At 46.4% G+C, this 16,023-nt stretch overlaps 1 long non-coding RNA gene across 1 annotated transcript; it reads right to left on the bottom strand.

Moving 5' to 3' along the window:
- Positions 1-1,177: 1,177 nt before the first annotated feature.
- LOC138921176 (uncharacterized) lies at positions 1,178-6,602 on the bottom strand. Its single transcript, XR_011433523.1, has 3 exons — positions 6,411-6,602; positions 2,920-3,972; positions 1,178-1,995 (listed from the first exon to the last, which is right to left on the bottom strand). It is a non-coding gene; the product is annotated as an uncharacterized lncRNA (long non-coding RNA).
- Between the last annotated feature and the right edge of the window lie 9,421 nt (positions 6,603-16,023).

Below are 16,023 nucleotides of genomic sequence, written 5' to 3'. Positions count from 1 at the left end.
ACATTTGTAGGTAGATTAGACTTTACTGAAAATTGTAGGTTCACAGAAACAAATCAGATTATGTACCCTGCTGCAAATAATTCAAATATCCAGTTAGCCATTCCTTGCTCTTAAACATCTGTTCAGTTTCTGCCGCTGAAGGTTCTTCCTAGCCCCCTCCTCTATGTGGTACCTGTCCCCTGGTCTTCTCTTCGTCCTCTCCTTTCTTCGGCTGGGGGTCCCCGGGGTGGGGGTCCCGGCTGGCTCTAGCAGGGGAAGGCGTTTTATAATGAAAGTCCCTCACTACTCTTTTACAAGGAATTTTTTTGCGTCCAGACATATTACTCTTTGTGTGTTTATGCCAGTGGCATTTCAGGCTAAAATAGCTGTCGTTATCTATTTCAGAGGAAGTGGGAGATGGATGCTGCCAGACACTGTCTGTGAGCAATCGGCTGTGGCTATGAGTCAGTAATTCCTGGGCCCCCTTCTGCAGGGTCTAGGCTGGGGGCTCTGTTGGAGCTGGGCTAAGGTCTATTCTGGGGTGTTGCCTAAGCCCAGTGTAAGCACCACTACTCAGAGAGAAAATCAAAGGGAGAACATAGGAGAAACTAGCATTGATCTTACAGTCAAAAACATCCAGGTCTCCCCCCAGCTCTGCTACTTACCAGCTCTGTGACCTTGGCCAAGTTACTTCACCTCTCTGAGCCTCGGTTTCCTTACATGCAAGACACTTACAACAGCTATGAGGTTGCTACGCCTGTTCAGTCTGATAGAGTATTTAAAAGACAACTGTCTGTTTAAAAAGAATGGTATACGGTAGGTGCTCAATAAACGGTAGTTATAACTTATCTTATTCAGTGCTCATAACACGATTATGAGGTAAGTGTTATCGCTCCATTTTGACTGAGCAAATTGCCACAGGTCACAAAGCTAATATACACTGGAGCCAGGACGACAGCACGATGATCTGATTATGAATGTTATGATTGCCTTTCTCTCATATATTATACAAACGAAATGCATGAGTACATTCTTGTTGTAAAATCTTATCAATTCAGAAGCTTATAGACTGAAAAATGAAATTCATCCCTCGCCTGTGGACCGCATTTTCCTCCTCAGAGATAACCAACACGGACAGTTCATTATGTGTGAGTGTTGTCCATTTTCTATGAAGTTTCATAATAATTTTCACACACACTTTAGGCATGAATGGGATCTATTTGGCTCTCTAGCCAGTTCTGTGGCTTGTTTTTGACACTTAGCTCTACGTCTCAGAAATTTTTCCATACCCGTACATATAACTTTGCGTCATTTTTCTTAACCACTATTTAAGATTCCGTAAAATGGCTGCATGACAAATTACGTAGGCAAATTTGTTAATGATTTCTCTACTGAAAAATGCTTGCATTGCTGTAGAGTTTCACCCTTGAACTTCACTTGGTGTTGATTTGACAGAACATTGAATTCTGATGTAGTCACGGCTGTCAGTCTTTCTTTTATAGCTTCCGAGTTTTGCGTCTTGCTCATGGAGGCCTTCTTCACATCTCAAGGTTGCAAAACCATTCTCCTGTGTTCTAGTCTACTGAAGCCCCATCATAATGCTAGAAGTGGGGGCCCCAAATATTGTCACTTAAGATGTGGGCGTGGTGTTACCGTGCTGAAGATGAGAACTAATTGCTAACCACTGGCCGTGCTCTAACCGAATTCGTTTGTTATGGAGCCTACTTTGTAGTTTTGCTTTCGATGTTGAAGTCGAACGCGTCTGGGATCTGTTGCTTTGAATGGCATTGAGTAAGATCTAATTTGATTTTTTCCCTTATAAATGAGCAGTTGTGTCAATACCATGTATTGGATAGTCTTTTCCCTTTCTGCTTTTAATTGTCACCTTCATCGTTAAAATATATCCCTATATATAGGTCTGTGTCTGGAATCTCCTGTTCCGTTAATATATTTGCAGACTTAATCGTCTTCATCCATCTGTTTCTTCTACTGCTCTGTACTTGAGCCAATACTACCCTGGCAAAGAGTAAGTGTTCAAATAACACAATAAATATTTTTGAATGAGTTAATGTAGTGAATTACAATGATAGATGTCTTGCTTCCTGATTCTTGCATTTCTTTGATGATAGTGCTAAATCTGATCTGCGAACATGTATTTGGGATTTATCATCTATTTTAGTGACTACGGCCCATGGTTTCTTATTTGTGCCCTCTCCTTGTCTAGCTTTGGCACGAGCGAATGAGTCCCTGGCCTTTCCAGTGGATCACACCTCCTCTCCGTTGCATTTCCACATATGTTAGTGACAGATTTTTGTGCAGGCTGTCGTGACAGAACTGTAGCCCTGAAGCATCAGGGAGAGGCTGTAAGTTAAAAAACTCAGATCTTAATCCGGGATGAAATCGCTGGAATCTGGGAGTTGAGGGGTGGAACTTGCAGGCTGGATGACTCGGGGCAATGGAGGTATGCAGGCGTCAGGTCCGGGGCTCAGTATTGTGAACGTGCCTAAGGAGGGAGCCAGGACACTAGACTCCACTGTAGCTGAATGTGTGCGTGTGTCTTCCTGTTTTGTATCTGCATGGGCATTTGCACATGCGTCTGTGATAAGCATATACGCATGACTGTATAGCACATGCATGTGAACATGTGAACGAGCGTGTGCCTGTGTGTATAGGTATATGTGTAAGAATGTGTGAGTGGGATGCATGTGTGTGTGTTGAGGAAATTCCTGCCTCAGTCCAGGCTGGCTGGGCAGGACTCGGCAGGGATTGCTTAAGCCTTCATGCGTTTTGGGGGTGGATGGATCCATGGGCCACGATGAGGTACAGCTGGGAAAGACTGAGGCAGAGAAACTGAGGCACAGGACTGACAGTGTGGCTTTGAGAAAGTGATTTAACCCTCTTAACCTTGGTCTCCCCGCATAAAACGTGGAAGAGACTCACCACTGCTTTGTCCTCTCCTCCTGTCCTCAAGCTTGGTGTGAGACTTCAAATGAGCTGACATCTGTGAAAGGCCCTTACGGATCAAAAGGGAAGGAAATGCCATCAAGCTCTGGTTTCTTGTTTCCCAGATGTGCTATCACCAATGAGGCTGGGGCCGTGATGTGGGGGCCTGGGAGTGGCCCTGTTTCATTTGCACTGCACTGTCAATCAAACCCGCGGGAATGCCCTTTCCCCCGGAGCCGGTGCCCTCCAGTTCCATGTCACGGGGCTTGGACACTCTTCACATGAAGCTGACATCACCTCTCTGGGTCCTGTGGATAGAGGCACTGGCTCCTCCTACCCCAGCCTCCCCTCGGCACACAGATGAGCCAAGACAGACAAACTGGATCTCTCTCCAGAGCGAACCTGGGACATGCGGTACCCACTTTGAAAACTGCCTGTCCGGGTGACAGGAAGACTTCAGCCACTCCCTCTTGCCGGACCAGCATGGCTGGCAGACTCCACCATCTTTCCCCAAGATCACTGAATTTGCAGGTTGAAAGGTGCTGGGAACAGACTTAAGCAGAGCAGCCCCAGCTTGGCTTCTCCTGCTTTAAAGGTTAGGGTGGGGACAGCGTGCTTTGCCGAGGTCTGCAGGCATGAGACCACCTGTGCCAGCTGGTGGTGCCAGCTGTGCCTTGGCAGCTGAGGACTGGACAGCCAGAAGATGAGGCAGCAAGGGGGACTGGCTACTTCTGAGTATGAGGCAGTGTGGGAGAACACTGCCCAACGGTGACTTGATCAAACGATGCCAAAAATCTCCAGTCATGGGAAGTGTATTAAGACTCTTTTTGATAAAAGTGACCAAAAAAAAAAAAATCCAAAACATCCAAGTCAAATTAGCTTAAGGAAAAAGTAAAAGTTTTTGGCTCACATAATTGGGAAGTCCAAATAGGTTTCAGGCATAGCTGGATCCAGGCCTCAACCATCTTCAGAGTATACTCTCTTCATCTTTTTGCTTTTTCCCCTCTCTGCATTGGCCTCATTTTCTCCTTCTGTAGACAGGTTAACTCCCTGTGATGGATGAAAATGACCACTAGAAGCCATGATTTCGCATCTTCCCAAGAACCCCCATAAAGGAAGTCATCTTCCCAGACTGCTTTAGCAGAAAAATCTCAGTGAAGACTGATTTGCTTGACTCAGGTCACGTGTCCATTTCTTGCCCAATCCCTGGGGCTGGAGAGATAAAGTGCTGATTGCCCATCCCAGATCACTGGCCCATCCCTGTAGCTTGAGTCGGGGGATTGGCAGTCCCCAGCTAGCGCTTGGAGTGAGGGAGGAGTGCATTCCCAGGTGGAAGGTATCTTGGACAATCAAAATTTGTGTCCACTATAGGAAGAACAAATACTAGCTCAATTTAGAGAAAATAGGTCCTTCAACTTATGTTGCTTTCTGAATACTGGTAGGCAACATTGTCCATTGCTTTGAAGCCACCGCAGAGTAGAAGGAATAAGATGAGGTTATTGAACTATTGTAGTGTTGATGTTGAGTGTGCTGATTTCTCCTTCCACCTCACATTTCCAAGGCTCTGTGCAATAAGCCCATCACTGGAAGTTATTTATGCCTGTTTCTTTCTTTCTTGAGACTGAAAACCCAGCCTAGAGTATTCCTGGATGATGCTTTCCTTCTGGTCTGATCCCGTTTGGGAAGACGAACTTCGATGTTGCATGCAAGTGTTTGAGAGGAGCATTGTTATATTTCATCAGCCTATTAGATCCAATCTATTTGAATGGATTCTGGACACACTCACCCAGCTGGTAAAGGTCCTGGACATTTTATTCTTATGAGAACACTAAGGAAATCGGAGATGTTATTTATGCTGGAAAACAAAAGACTACAGGATTTACTGGCCAGTAATTTTATCTATAGCAAGGGCTGATCTGTGGAACCGTATTAATGTGCTCAGGCTGCCATAACGAAATAGCACAGAGTGCCTTAAACAATAGACATTTATTTTCTCACAGATTTGGAGGCTAGAAGTCCCAGATTGAAGTCCAGCAGGATGGGTGCCTGGTGAGAGAGCCTCTTCCTGGCTTAAAGACCACTGCCTTCTCCCTGTGTCCTCACAGGTGGAGAGCTCTCTGGTGTTTTTTCTTATAAGGACACCAATCCCATTGGATCAGGGACCCATCATTATGACTTCATTTAACCTTAATTATCTCCACCAAAGCCCTACCTCCAATGGGGGCTGGGGCTTTAACAGATGAATTTTAGGAGGAAGCAAGCATCTATTCCATAACAAGAAGGGACGGTAGATTGATTCTTTTTTTTTTTTTTTTTTTTGAGGAAGATTAGCCCTGATCTAACTACTGCCAATCCTCCTCTTTTTTTGCTGAGGAAGCCTGGTCCTGAGCTAACATCCATGCCCATCTTTTTCTACTTTATCTGTGGGACACCTACCACAGCATGGCATGCCAAACGGTGCCATGTCCGCACCTGGGATGTGAACTGGCAAACCCTGGGCCTCCGAGAAGCGGGATGTAGGAACTTAACCGCTGCGCCACCGGGCAGACCCCTGGATTGATTCTTAATCCCGGTGAATCTCGGTCTCCCATGACCATTCATCAGAAACTGGGCTAAGTGCTTTATGTGAATTATCTTAATTAACCTTTTCCACCTCTGTGAAACAGATGTTATCCATACCTCAATTTTACGTGAGAGGCAACAGAGGTTGAAGGCAGTTGAGTAAGTTACCTAAATTCACAGAATCAGAACTTAAACCCAAATCTGTGTAATTTAAAAACCTACACTCCAAACCATGATGCTTTCAGCCACTGACAGACGATCCGGTTAAGGTCTAAACCACAGTTCCCTTTGAATATCCGGGCTCCTTGGAAGAACTTGGGCTTCCATGTCTGCCTATCTCATGACACACTTGGTTTTAAAATAAAATGCAGAGAGAACTACAGCCCGGGGGATCAAAAAGCCTTTGGTGTTTTGGTTTTGGAAACAGTCTGATGAGTCCTCAGACATTTGCCCAGGGATGTACTCTGTCCTGCTCGCCATGTCTCGTTAGGCCCTGCTCCTAGTGGCTGCCCTTTAGGTAGCCACTTGGTTCTTGGTTTAATGGAATGGCATCAGGAAGCAAAATGTGGAAAACTCAGAAGTTCATGGTCTAAGGTGCCCATTAGAGGTGGGTTTGTCATGAAGCTAAGGAAGCTTGGGGGCCTGTCATTTGCCTAGGGGTGGCCCTAGCTACATGTCCACATGGCCATGCGTTTTTGTAAGATATTTTAAGTGCAATGGGCTAAAACCGCTGTCTCTTTACACTCCACTTCCTCTGCCTCCCGCTTCTTGGGTTGGGTGGGGTTGGGGTGACCACTCTTTCATTCAAGGTGGTATTGGATGGCTGAGTCTATTTTATATGCAGAATTTTGTCTCATTTTTCTCAAAGAGGGCTCCCAGATCGTATAACTTTCAGGACCCCCCCAACCTGATCTGCCTTTCCTTACCTCTCACTCTTGGTTCTATGACTCAGGATCCTCTTTCGAAGTAGCTGAGTGCCCATGAGCGAACAGTAGGACGGAGATCATAATGCCTCTGTCTTCAAGTCACCCACCCTTGGGATCCTTTTCAGCTCTAAGAGCAGAGTCAACAGCCAGCAGGCCCCGAGTGACCGCCTGACCCAGGTGCCTCTCAGGAATGAGCCTATTATTCATTAACCAGCCTGGTTATTTTATGGGCCAATTAACTTGGGAGGCCGTGGAAGGGAAATTCCAACATTGTGCAAGGCTGCATCCCGCCCCCCGCCCTCCGCCCCTTCATCTCTCCTTTCTCTCCACTGTCGTTGGGTCTCTGCCACTGTTTAAATTTCAGCCGATTTGCTATCCCAGCATCTGCAGTTTGATTATTTGACTATTGCCTGGCTCTTGCTCAAACCACTGGGGAGCCCACTAGCCAGTGATTCAATCTGGGCCATGATTGTAATGGTTTTATTTTAGTTGGGCCTCTGTTTATGGGCCCACTGGTATTAGAGTGCTGTGTTATTGTAATGAGGTATTAGCCTCATAGAAATAATCATGTGAAGCAAGTGGGCTGAGAAACACCGGACGAATGGAGTTGATTATTGGTCTAATGCAGCTTTACTTGATCTTTCGTTCTGTTGTGAAAGAGAGAGTGTGTGGGAAGAGATGAGAAGAGACGGGCCGTTACTGAGCTCCTCCTGTGCATCAGGCAGGACCGAGGCACTTTTTTGGATTATACATTTTATTTTGAAACGATCTAGCAAGGTAGCATTATGAGCAGACCTATATTTACAGAGAAGGCACAGAGAAGTTAAGAAAATTGTCCTTAGTCACACAGCTAGTACATGGAGGAGGCATTTGCTGAGCAGAGTCTGTTTGACTTCAAGTGCTCTGGTTTCCACTTCAAGTTGACCGATACGGATATACTAGTAGGAGCGCTTCCAGCTCCTACGAATCCTTTGATTGTTTGTTTTTGGTGTGACAGCCTCAGTATTAGGAGTGCTCTGAGGTGGGTGCTGCTTAGTGGGAGGACGGAAGGAGAGGAAGGAAGGAAGCCATGAGAAGCAAGAATTCACGTGAGGTCATTTGTAGGAAGAATCACCAAGATGGTTTTGGAGGCAACATTAAGTTTGCAAGTTTGCTTCTTGACTTCTTAGTCAAGAATGCACCCTAATGAGATGGACACATCTGCTATCGCAGGAGCACGGGCTAATTCCAGCTGTCTCACCACTTCTGTGTGTTCTTAGGCAAGTCCCCACCTCTTTGCCTCTCTGGCCCCTGTCTACTTCTCCAGCGTGATTACCTACCATTCTCCATCTTGCTTATGCTGCTATAGCTTCACAGAATACAGGTAGTTTATCTAGTAAATGATCCCAGGAAATGCTGATCAGGGACAAGAAGCATGTGGCAAGGATGATGAGAAAGGCAATACAGAGTGGGTTATGAACTACAATCCCTCAGGGGCACCCGGAGTTTGATCCCACTGGAGGACTGTGGGAGGCGGTGCAGAACATGCCCTCATCCCACCCAAGGGCAGGGTGACCTGCGACTTTGGAGAAAGCCCTCCAAGAGCTGCAAGTTCTGGCACTTGGAAGACTGGCTGGTGTGCATAGAAGTGTCCAGTGCCAAGAGATATGGGAGTGTCACAGACAAGATTCTGGTACACCGAGAAAAATAAACCACAATTTGTTGAAGCCACTGGAGTAGGGGTTTCTGTTATGTGCGGCTGAAGGGGTTCCTAAGGTGAGCGCCTGTCAAGGAGTGCCTTGCTTTCTTGCGATCCCACGAACACGTCACTCTTTCCTGCATCAGATAGGGGCCCCTCATCCTACTGCCTCTGCCTGGAGCTCTTTCCCCTCCCACTCCTCGCTCACAGCCTCTCCGCCGCATCCTTTCAATGCAGCACAGTTTCCAGAAGGGGATGTGTCTGACCAACCAGTCAAAAGCGGTTTCCCCTCTGCTTTTTGAACCCAGGTCTGCCCAAATCCAGACAAAACGTAAGTCCAAATTTTTTGATGATTAGACGCAAAAAGCATAAAATCACCCTTTCAAAAGCCTCTAAACGCTTACTCTCAGTATCCACACTGACTGGGAACCAACAGCTCACTTTTGGGCCCCGGGCCAGGGACCATACTTTGAGTAGCACTGCTTCATACAGTTCTGGCCACCATGTGCCCATTGAGTGGGGCTCTGGTTAGTTATTCCTGCATAAAAAAGTCACTCCAAACACTTCCTGGCATAAAACAATTATTTTGTTATCTCTCGTGACTTTGGAGGGTCAGGAATTTGGGAAGATGTCTGCCGGTCATTTCTAGTTTGGGGGTCTCTGCTGTGGTTGCAGCCAGACGGGGGCTGGCGTTAGAATAGTGCAGGGCAGGAGCAGCTGGGGGCTGGTGAGATATCTCTCTTTGTGTAGTTCCGGAGCCTTCCACACGGTCTCTCTGTGTGGGATAGTTTGGGCTTCCTTCCAGCATGGCGGTCTCAGGGTGGTTGACTGCTGACATGCCGGGAGAGATGGAGACTGAAGGTGTCAAGTATGCGTGTCATAGCAGGCAAAGTGTTATCTGGACCATCTTTCAGGAACTAGCCTCAGAAGTCGTGTAGCATCACTTCTGCATACTCTGTTGATTGAAACAGTCACTAAAGCGCGCCCGTGTTCAAGAGAAGCGGTATTAGACCCTACCTCTTGATGGAGTAGTGGTAAGATTCTAGAAGAACATGTGCGATGGGAGATATTATTGCAGCCATCTTTGGAATGGACAGTCTGCCTCCTCTGGGGTGGCATGTATAGGGTGGGGGCAAAGGTTGAAGGTAGAAAGCCTCGTCAGTCAGCTGGTCTGGATGAAAAGTGGAGTGGATGTCGTTAGGCAGTGGGAAAGAAGCAGAGCAGCTGATTTGCATTATGTAGGAGGAATAAATGTCTAGGAAACGGTGATCAGGAAATGAGTGGAGGAGAAAGTGGAGTGAGGATGTGCCAAAGATTCCTGGCTCTGCTGTTTGGGTGGATGGTGGGTCATTGGCTGAGTTAGAAAACGGAGGAGGAAGAACAGGAAACAGGAGTGGGGCTGTTGATGGGTTTGGATCTGGCCATGCTGAGTTGAATTCATATTGCCTGATTCATTAAAATTCTTCCAAGGGTAAGGCTCAGCAACAGCGTGGAGCTTGGAAAAGAGTATATCCAGCTCTTAGAATCTCTGCGTAGAAATGTGTCAGCTACCCAGCCAAGAACTGGGCAACAGAAGGGCAGGTTTTACGGCAGGTGGATACACCTGAGTGAGGAGGCTGGTCGAGACAGCACAGCACAGTATCTGCCAAATTGGCCTGATTGTCAGGATCACCTGGGGAGCTTGTTAAACATAAAAATTCCCAGGCCCCACCCAAACTTGCTGAATCAGAATCATCAGGGGAGGGGCCCGGGAATCCCTATTTTTAATAAATGCCCCAGGTGACTCTGATGATCAGGCAAGTTTGGCCAACACTGGGGAAGTGATTCCAGGGCTGTGCGTTGCACAAGAGCAGGAAAATTGTTCACATGTACAAAATGTATGTGGTACCTCCTGGCATCGTGCTAAATTGTCCCCCAGATTTAGAGCTCAGCCTCTGGAGAGAAACGAATCTGAAGGTTCTGAATCGACTGCTTCCTCCTATGTAATCATGGGAATGTGAAGCCACTCTGGGTTACTCATGTCTAAAATGGGGATAAGGATAAAGCTGTTGTCACGATTATATGAGCGCATGCCAGCACCCATTCTCTGACAACGAGTGGGTGTCCTACGATTCAATTCAGGTCTGATACTGCCTGAAGTTAGCCTCAGATCCCACAAGCAAAAGGACGAGTCCCCAGCAAGACTTCAGATGGTAGCTCTAATTAGGGTCCCTGGGCTATCCACAGTTCTATCTGACTTGGTTACAAATTCAGGGGTTCCCATGAGCCCCCTTCAAGTTTGATAATTCGCTAGAATGATCCACAGATCTCAGGAAAGTGCTTTACTTATGATTGCTGTTTTATAAAGAATGCAAATGAACAACTGGATGAAATGGTACATAGGGCACAATCTACAAGCGCAGAAGCTTCTGTCCCCGGGTGACAATGCTACACTTTTAAGTCGGAGAACCGCTGCCTTTGAGCCTCTATGTGAAGTCAAGTTTTCTGAGCTGTAAGAGGAGAAGGCTAGAAACACTGGATCACGACGTGGCAGATACCGTTGGTTTCCTACCCAATAGCCATCCTTCCTTCTTTGTACTCGCTAGTGGGACAACAATTTGGTTTGAGGTAATGGGTGGCTGTGCTGTTCTGGAGAGGCTGTGCCCCTACCCAGGCCCAGGGCTGAGTCATGATTGGTGAAAGCCAATCAAGGTACTCTCCTTCTACCTGAAGCCACAGGTTTGGGGGGGGGGGGCGCCAGGGAGGCAATGCTGGCAGGGAGACGTGAGGGGGAAATCAGCTGAGGATTTGGGAATGGCTATCCTTGTGGATTAAAAAGCTAAGGAGGAATCACTCCCTTTTCTGCCCCTGGACCTCTGGTCAGCAGGTGAAACCTGGAGGTAGAGCAGCCATCTTGGGAAGGAGGGGGGCCCACCTGAGCAGATAGACCAACACAGTGAGGATGGCACAGTGGAAGGGAGCTCAAAAGAAAGGTCCTTGAAGACATCATTGAGCTCCTGGGTTAATCCAGCCTGGTGCCACTCTCCCTCAGGAGCTCTTAATACAAATAACAAAGGATGTCTAATGAGACTCTTTCTACTGTTGACTAAAGGCCCCAACCCTGAGAACTACAGTCGCCTCTCTGTTTCCCCCAAGATCATAGAAAGGGAAGTACAAGACCAGGGTTTCTCACTCTTGGGACTATTGGCATTTTGGACCAGAGAACTCTTTGTTAGGAGGGGCCGTCCTGCTCATTGTAGGATGTTTGGCAGCATCCCTACCTTGAGGCCCTCTAGATGCTAGTAGCGCCCCTCCAGATGTGGCAACCAAAAATGTCTCCAGACATTGTCCATGTCCCTCAATGAGGAAGAGGGGGGCACAAAGTTGTTTGTGCTTGAGAACCACTGTGCTAGATCATCGATGTAAGGAGTAGTCCCGCACAGTTCTGTGACCTGTAGCAATCGCTCACTTCAGCCGATGTTCAAGAGAAGGTGAGACAGATGAAGAAACGGGAGAGGGAAGATTTCCACGCAGAAAGTTGTCAGAGACCAGGAATGCTCCTTGCTATCTTAAGCCAAGGGGACTTCAAAAAGATTTTCACAGGGAACAGAGAGGTCCACCAGGAAGGAGACAAACACTTGGAGTCCTTGCCTCCTCCACACGGGCTGAGCTGTGCAGACTCATGGACCCCAGGCCTCTACTGGGCAGAGCTGAGGGTAATTAGAGAGGTCTTGGGAGCTCTTTGGGATGCCTGAACGTTTTGGGAGATCGAGGGACTGTTGCTGGACTCTGAGCTGGAGAAGTTGAAAGGTGAGAAGCTGGTTTGAGTGGTATGTGGCAGGCCAGCAAAGGGCAAGGGCTGCTGTGGCAGGGAAGGGATGCGAAAGCCATGCCAGGTCATCATGGAAGGATTCACCCTTCTGGATGGAACTGCAAGGCAGGGCAAGGGCTGTGGGGGGCGTATGGGAGAGGGTTGCGTTAATCAGTCAGTCACAGTGGATCATCTTTGCCAGAGAATGGTGCAGCGGGAAATACCAAGGCGAGAGTCTCCAACAACCACAAAAGTGTCTCCATCTGCCACACAGATGGCCGCAACGCCCCCAGCAACCCAGCGGGATCTTCTTCTCATTCTTGCTCTGCCCCCGCCCTGGAGGGACCAGAAACAACATTAGCAAGTGAGAGACGGGCTGGAGCAAGGGATAGAAAAGACACCCCCCAACCCCTCCCCACTAGAGGCTTCCTAGCTGGGGTGTGGTTTGGTCTGAGTGGTAGGGAGGGGCCCGGGTACGAGGGAGAAGCTTAACTTGGGTGAGAAATTGAGGTTTTGCTATTAGACTGAGCTGGACTTTTGTTACCTGGTAAATGAGACCGTTAATTAATAGCTGATAGTAATCAGAAAAGCTAAGAGCTCTTCCCAAGATAGTATTTGTGGCAGGGTTGGCCAACGTTTTCTGTAAAGGGGACAGATAGTAAACATTTTAGGCTTTGTGAGCCATCGGGCCTCTGCTGCAACTACTCAACTCTACCTTTGTAGCATGAAAGCAGCCACAGACAACACGGAAATGAATGAGCGTGGTGGTGTTCCAATAAAACTTTATTTCCAATAACACCAGCTGGTTGGATTTCTCCTATGAACCATTGTTTGCCAAACCCTGATCTAGAGGTTCAAAGGTTGCGGGCGGACAGTGAGCCGCTGGGAAAGTTTGAAAGACTCAAGGTGGCCCCTGCTTAGCACCCTACCCAATCCAGCACGTTTAATCAACAGTCACATAAATGTATCTTAACTCTTTATTGCCAAAGTCGCTTTTTTGCTACTTGTGGCTGAATTAGACACAGAAGAATATCAGGGCACCTGGCTGCGAAGGCATCATCATCACCATCATCCCTGTAAATATTTTGCTTGAAAGGGATTACTTGCATTTGAGTGGGAATTCAGTGATCATGTTTTTTTTCTTTTTTATTGTAGTAAAAAATTCATAACATGAAATTTGCCATCTTAACCATTTTTAAGCGTACTGTTCAGTGGTATTAATTATATTCACGTTGTTGTGAAACAGATCTCCAAAACTCTTTCGTCGTGTAAAACTGAAACTCTGTACCCATTAAACAGGAACCCCCGTTCCCTCCTCCTCCCACCCCTGGCAACCACCATTCTATTTTCTATCTCTATGAATTTGACTACTTCTGAGTGTGACAGGCTTATATCGCTTACCATAATGTCCTCAAGGTTCATCCATGTTGTGGTGGCGTGTGACAAGATTTCCTTCCTTTTTAAGGCTGAATAAGATTCCGTTGTATGCATATACTACATTTTGTTTATCTATTCATCCATTGATGGAGACTTAGATTATTCCCACCTCTTGGCTATTGTGAATAATGTTGCTGTGAACATGGGTATATAAATATCTCTTTAAGACCTTGTTTTCAGTTCTTTGGGGTGTACACCAGAAGTGGGATTGCTAAATTGTACGATAATTCTATTTTTAGTTTTTTGAGGAACCTCCATAGTGGTTGCACCGTTTTATAATACCACCAGCAGTGCCATTTTGTTTTGCTTTGTGAAAGTACCGGTGTTTATTTTTAGGAGTGAAAAGCATTCTTTTTCCTCCCTCCTCCCCACTCCCCACTCAACTCCCTCTGATCTAACTAACAGGTGCTTATCCTTCAGGTGTGAGATTTCCCTTGACCTGGGTAGAGTGAGTTGGCTCCTCTTCTGCACCAACACCCAGCTCCCTGTACCTCCCCTTCTGCCACCCTCTCCAAGCCTTGGTTAGCAGCTCCCACTTCTCTTTTCCAGTGCAAGCTCTTGCCTCCTTCCGTGCTGGGTCCCTGGGCCAGTTGGCAGCACATGGTAGGTGCTCACTCAATGAATGCTTGCTGACTGAGTGAACTGCAGCCTTCCCTCTGGCCCTCGCCATTGCAGCCTCACTCTCTGGTTCTGTTTTTAAGTGGCCTATTGGAGAAAAGGGCATAAATGATGAAAGTGTGGATGGAAAAAGGGGTGGAGGAATTTTGCGCAAATGAACCACATTCAGCAACAGCAAATTCACCGCATTCTTCAGAAGCCTGTGAAAATCCGGCAGACAAAAAAGGGTTTTGTGAGTGGGTGTGAAATGATGAGTGTAACCATGGACATTTTTTAGGAGTGGAGAGAGGGGTAGGAATTGCTATGTCCTCTTGGACAAGAGAGAATGACATCTCCTAATTTTAAAAGCTCTCTCTTTTTACACAAAGGGCCCAATGGATGGTTTAGGAGTATTTTCTCTCTTGGAAAAGCGAATCTACTGTGCTAAAATCAACAAGGAAGCCTTCTCTGGAATGAAGCTGTGTCTAGAGGTGAGCCTGTAAGCAATTCTCCACACCTTGTACATTCAGGAGCAATTATTTACAGTGAAAAGAAGATTCTTTGTGTTTCTTTGTACAAAACATTTTTATTTTGAAGTAATTTCAGATCTATAGAAAAGTAGCGAGAGCAGCACAAAGATTGCTGAATATTCTTCACTTAGATTTCCCAAAAGGTAACATTTTCCCACATTTATTTTATCATTCTCTCTCTATATATATATTATCATTTATTTTTCTGAACTCCTGGAGAGGCAGTTGCAGACATGATGGCCTTTTATCTCTAAATACTTCAACGTGTATTTCCCCAAGAAACAAGGACATTCTCTTACAATGATCAAAATCAGGCAATTTATGTTGATATAATTCTATTTCTAACCTGCAGACCTTGTTCACAGTTTGCCAGTTGACCTAATAATATCCTTTATAGCAAAAGAAAAAAAGCATTTTTCTGGTTCTGGATCCAATCCAGAGTCATGTGTTGAATTTAATTATTACTGTTCCTTCAATATGAACAGTCCTCAGGCCCTGCCTTTCATGACCTTGACATTTTTCAAGAGTATGGGCTGGTGACTTTTTTTAGAATGGCCCTCAGTGTAGGTTTATCTGATGTCTTCTGATAGTAAGATGAAGGTTTGCGATTTTGGCAGGAATATCACAGAAGTGATGCAGCGTCAGACTGACTCTAAAGAGATGGTCATTTCAAAGGGTTTGACATTCAAGAAGGAATGGAAGCATCATAGCATGGTTATCATCCCAGGCTTTAGAATCACTTGCTAGAGATGCCGTATAGGAGTGTGACCTTGAGTCACTTTCCTTCTCTAAGACTTAGTTTCCCAATCTGTAAAATGGGAAGAGGGGTAGTGGCTTACATTCATTGGACCCTTAACTATTGCCAGAGGTTGTCCCAAATGTCTTATATATGGTGGCTTATTTAATCTTCATGGCAACCCTGTGACAGAGATATTTGTAAAGATTATTATCCTCCTTTTACAGATGAAGAAACTGAGGCAGAGAGAGGTTGAACAGCTTGTCCAAAGTCACACAGCTGCTACTGCGGTAGAGATGGGCTTCCAGCCAGGTTACTCTGTCTCTGGAGGCTGCCTGTTTAATCTCCACACCACAGTGACTCCTTGAAGTGCTACCCTAGAAGCTGTTTGTAAGGACTAAAGAAGGATGTATGGGGCAACCATCTACCCCAGTGCCCAGCACACAGTAAGCACTAAATGATAATTGCTCATATCTTCCTTTATTCCATTTGTTTTCCATTTTATAGATGACTGGTTCAAGGAGATGTTCCAACTTGATGACACTGAAGCGATCAGGGACCTATGGCTATCCTTGTCCAGCTGACATTTATGAGGCCCCTGGGCCTCAGGAAGCAATGAAGTCAACCTTGGGCTGCGTTGAGGCATGAGGGAGAGGAGGGCAGCTCAGTGTCTGCACTTGGCAGTGGCTCTTGGCCATTCCCAGATGGTCAACGCCCATGCTATTGAGCCTGAGGAATGAAGCCTGGTGAGGAGACCACCAATGCCATTTGTATTGGGCTCTGGAAGGCCTTAGAGGTGCCTTATGTTAATGGCATTTCCCTCAGGCTGTCATAAAGTGTGTCTG

Source organism: Equus caballus, chromosome 28, assembly GCF_041296265.1.
Source record: "Equus caballus isolate H_3958 breed thoroughbred chromosome 28, TB-T2T, whole genome shotgun sequence".
Classification (NCBI taxonomy): domain Eukaryota; kingdom Metazoa; phylum Chordata; class Mammalia; order Perissodactyla; family Equidae; genus Equus; species Equus caballus.
Note: the sequence above shows the minus strand (reverse complement) of the source record. Positions and strands in the feature narration are given on the sequence as shown.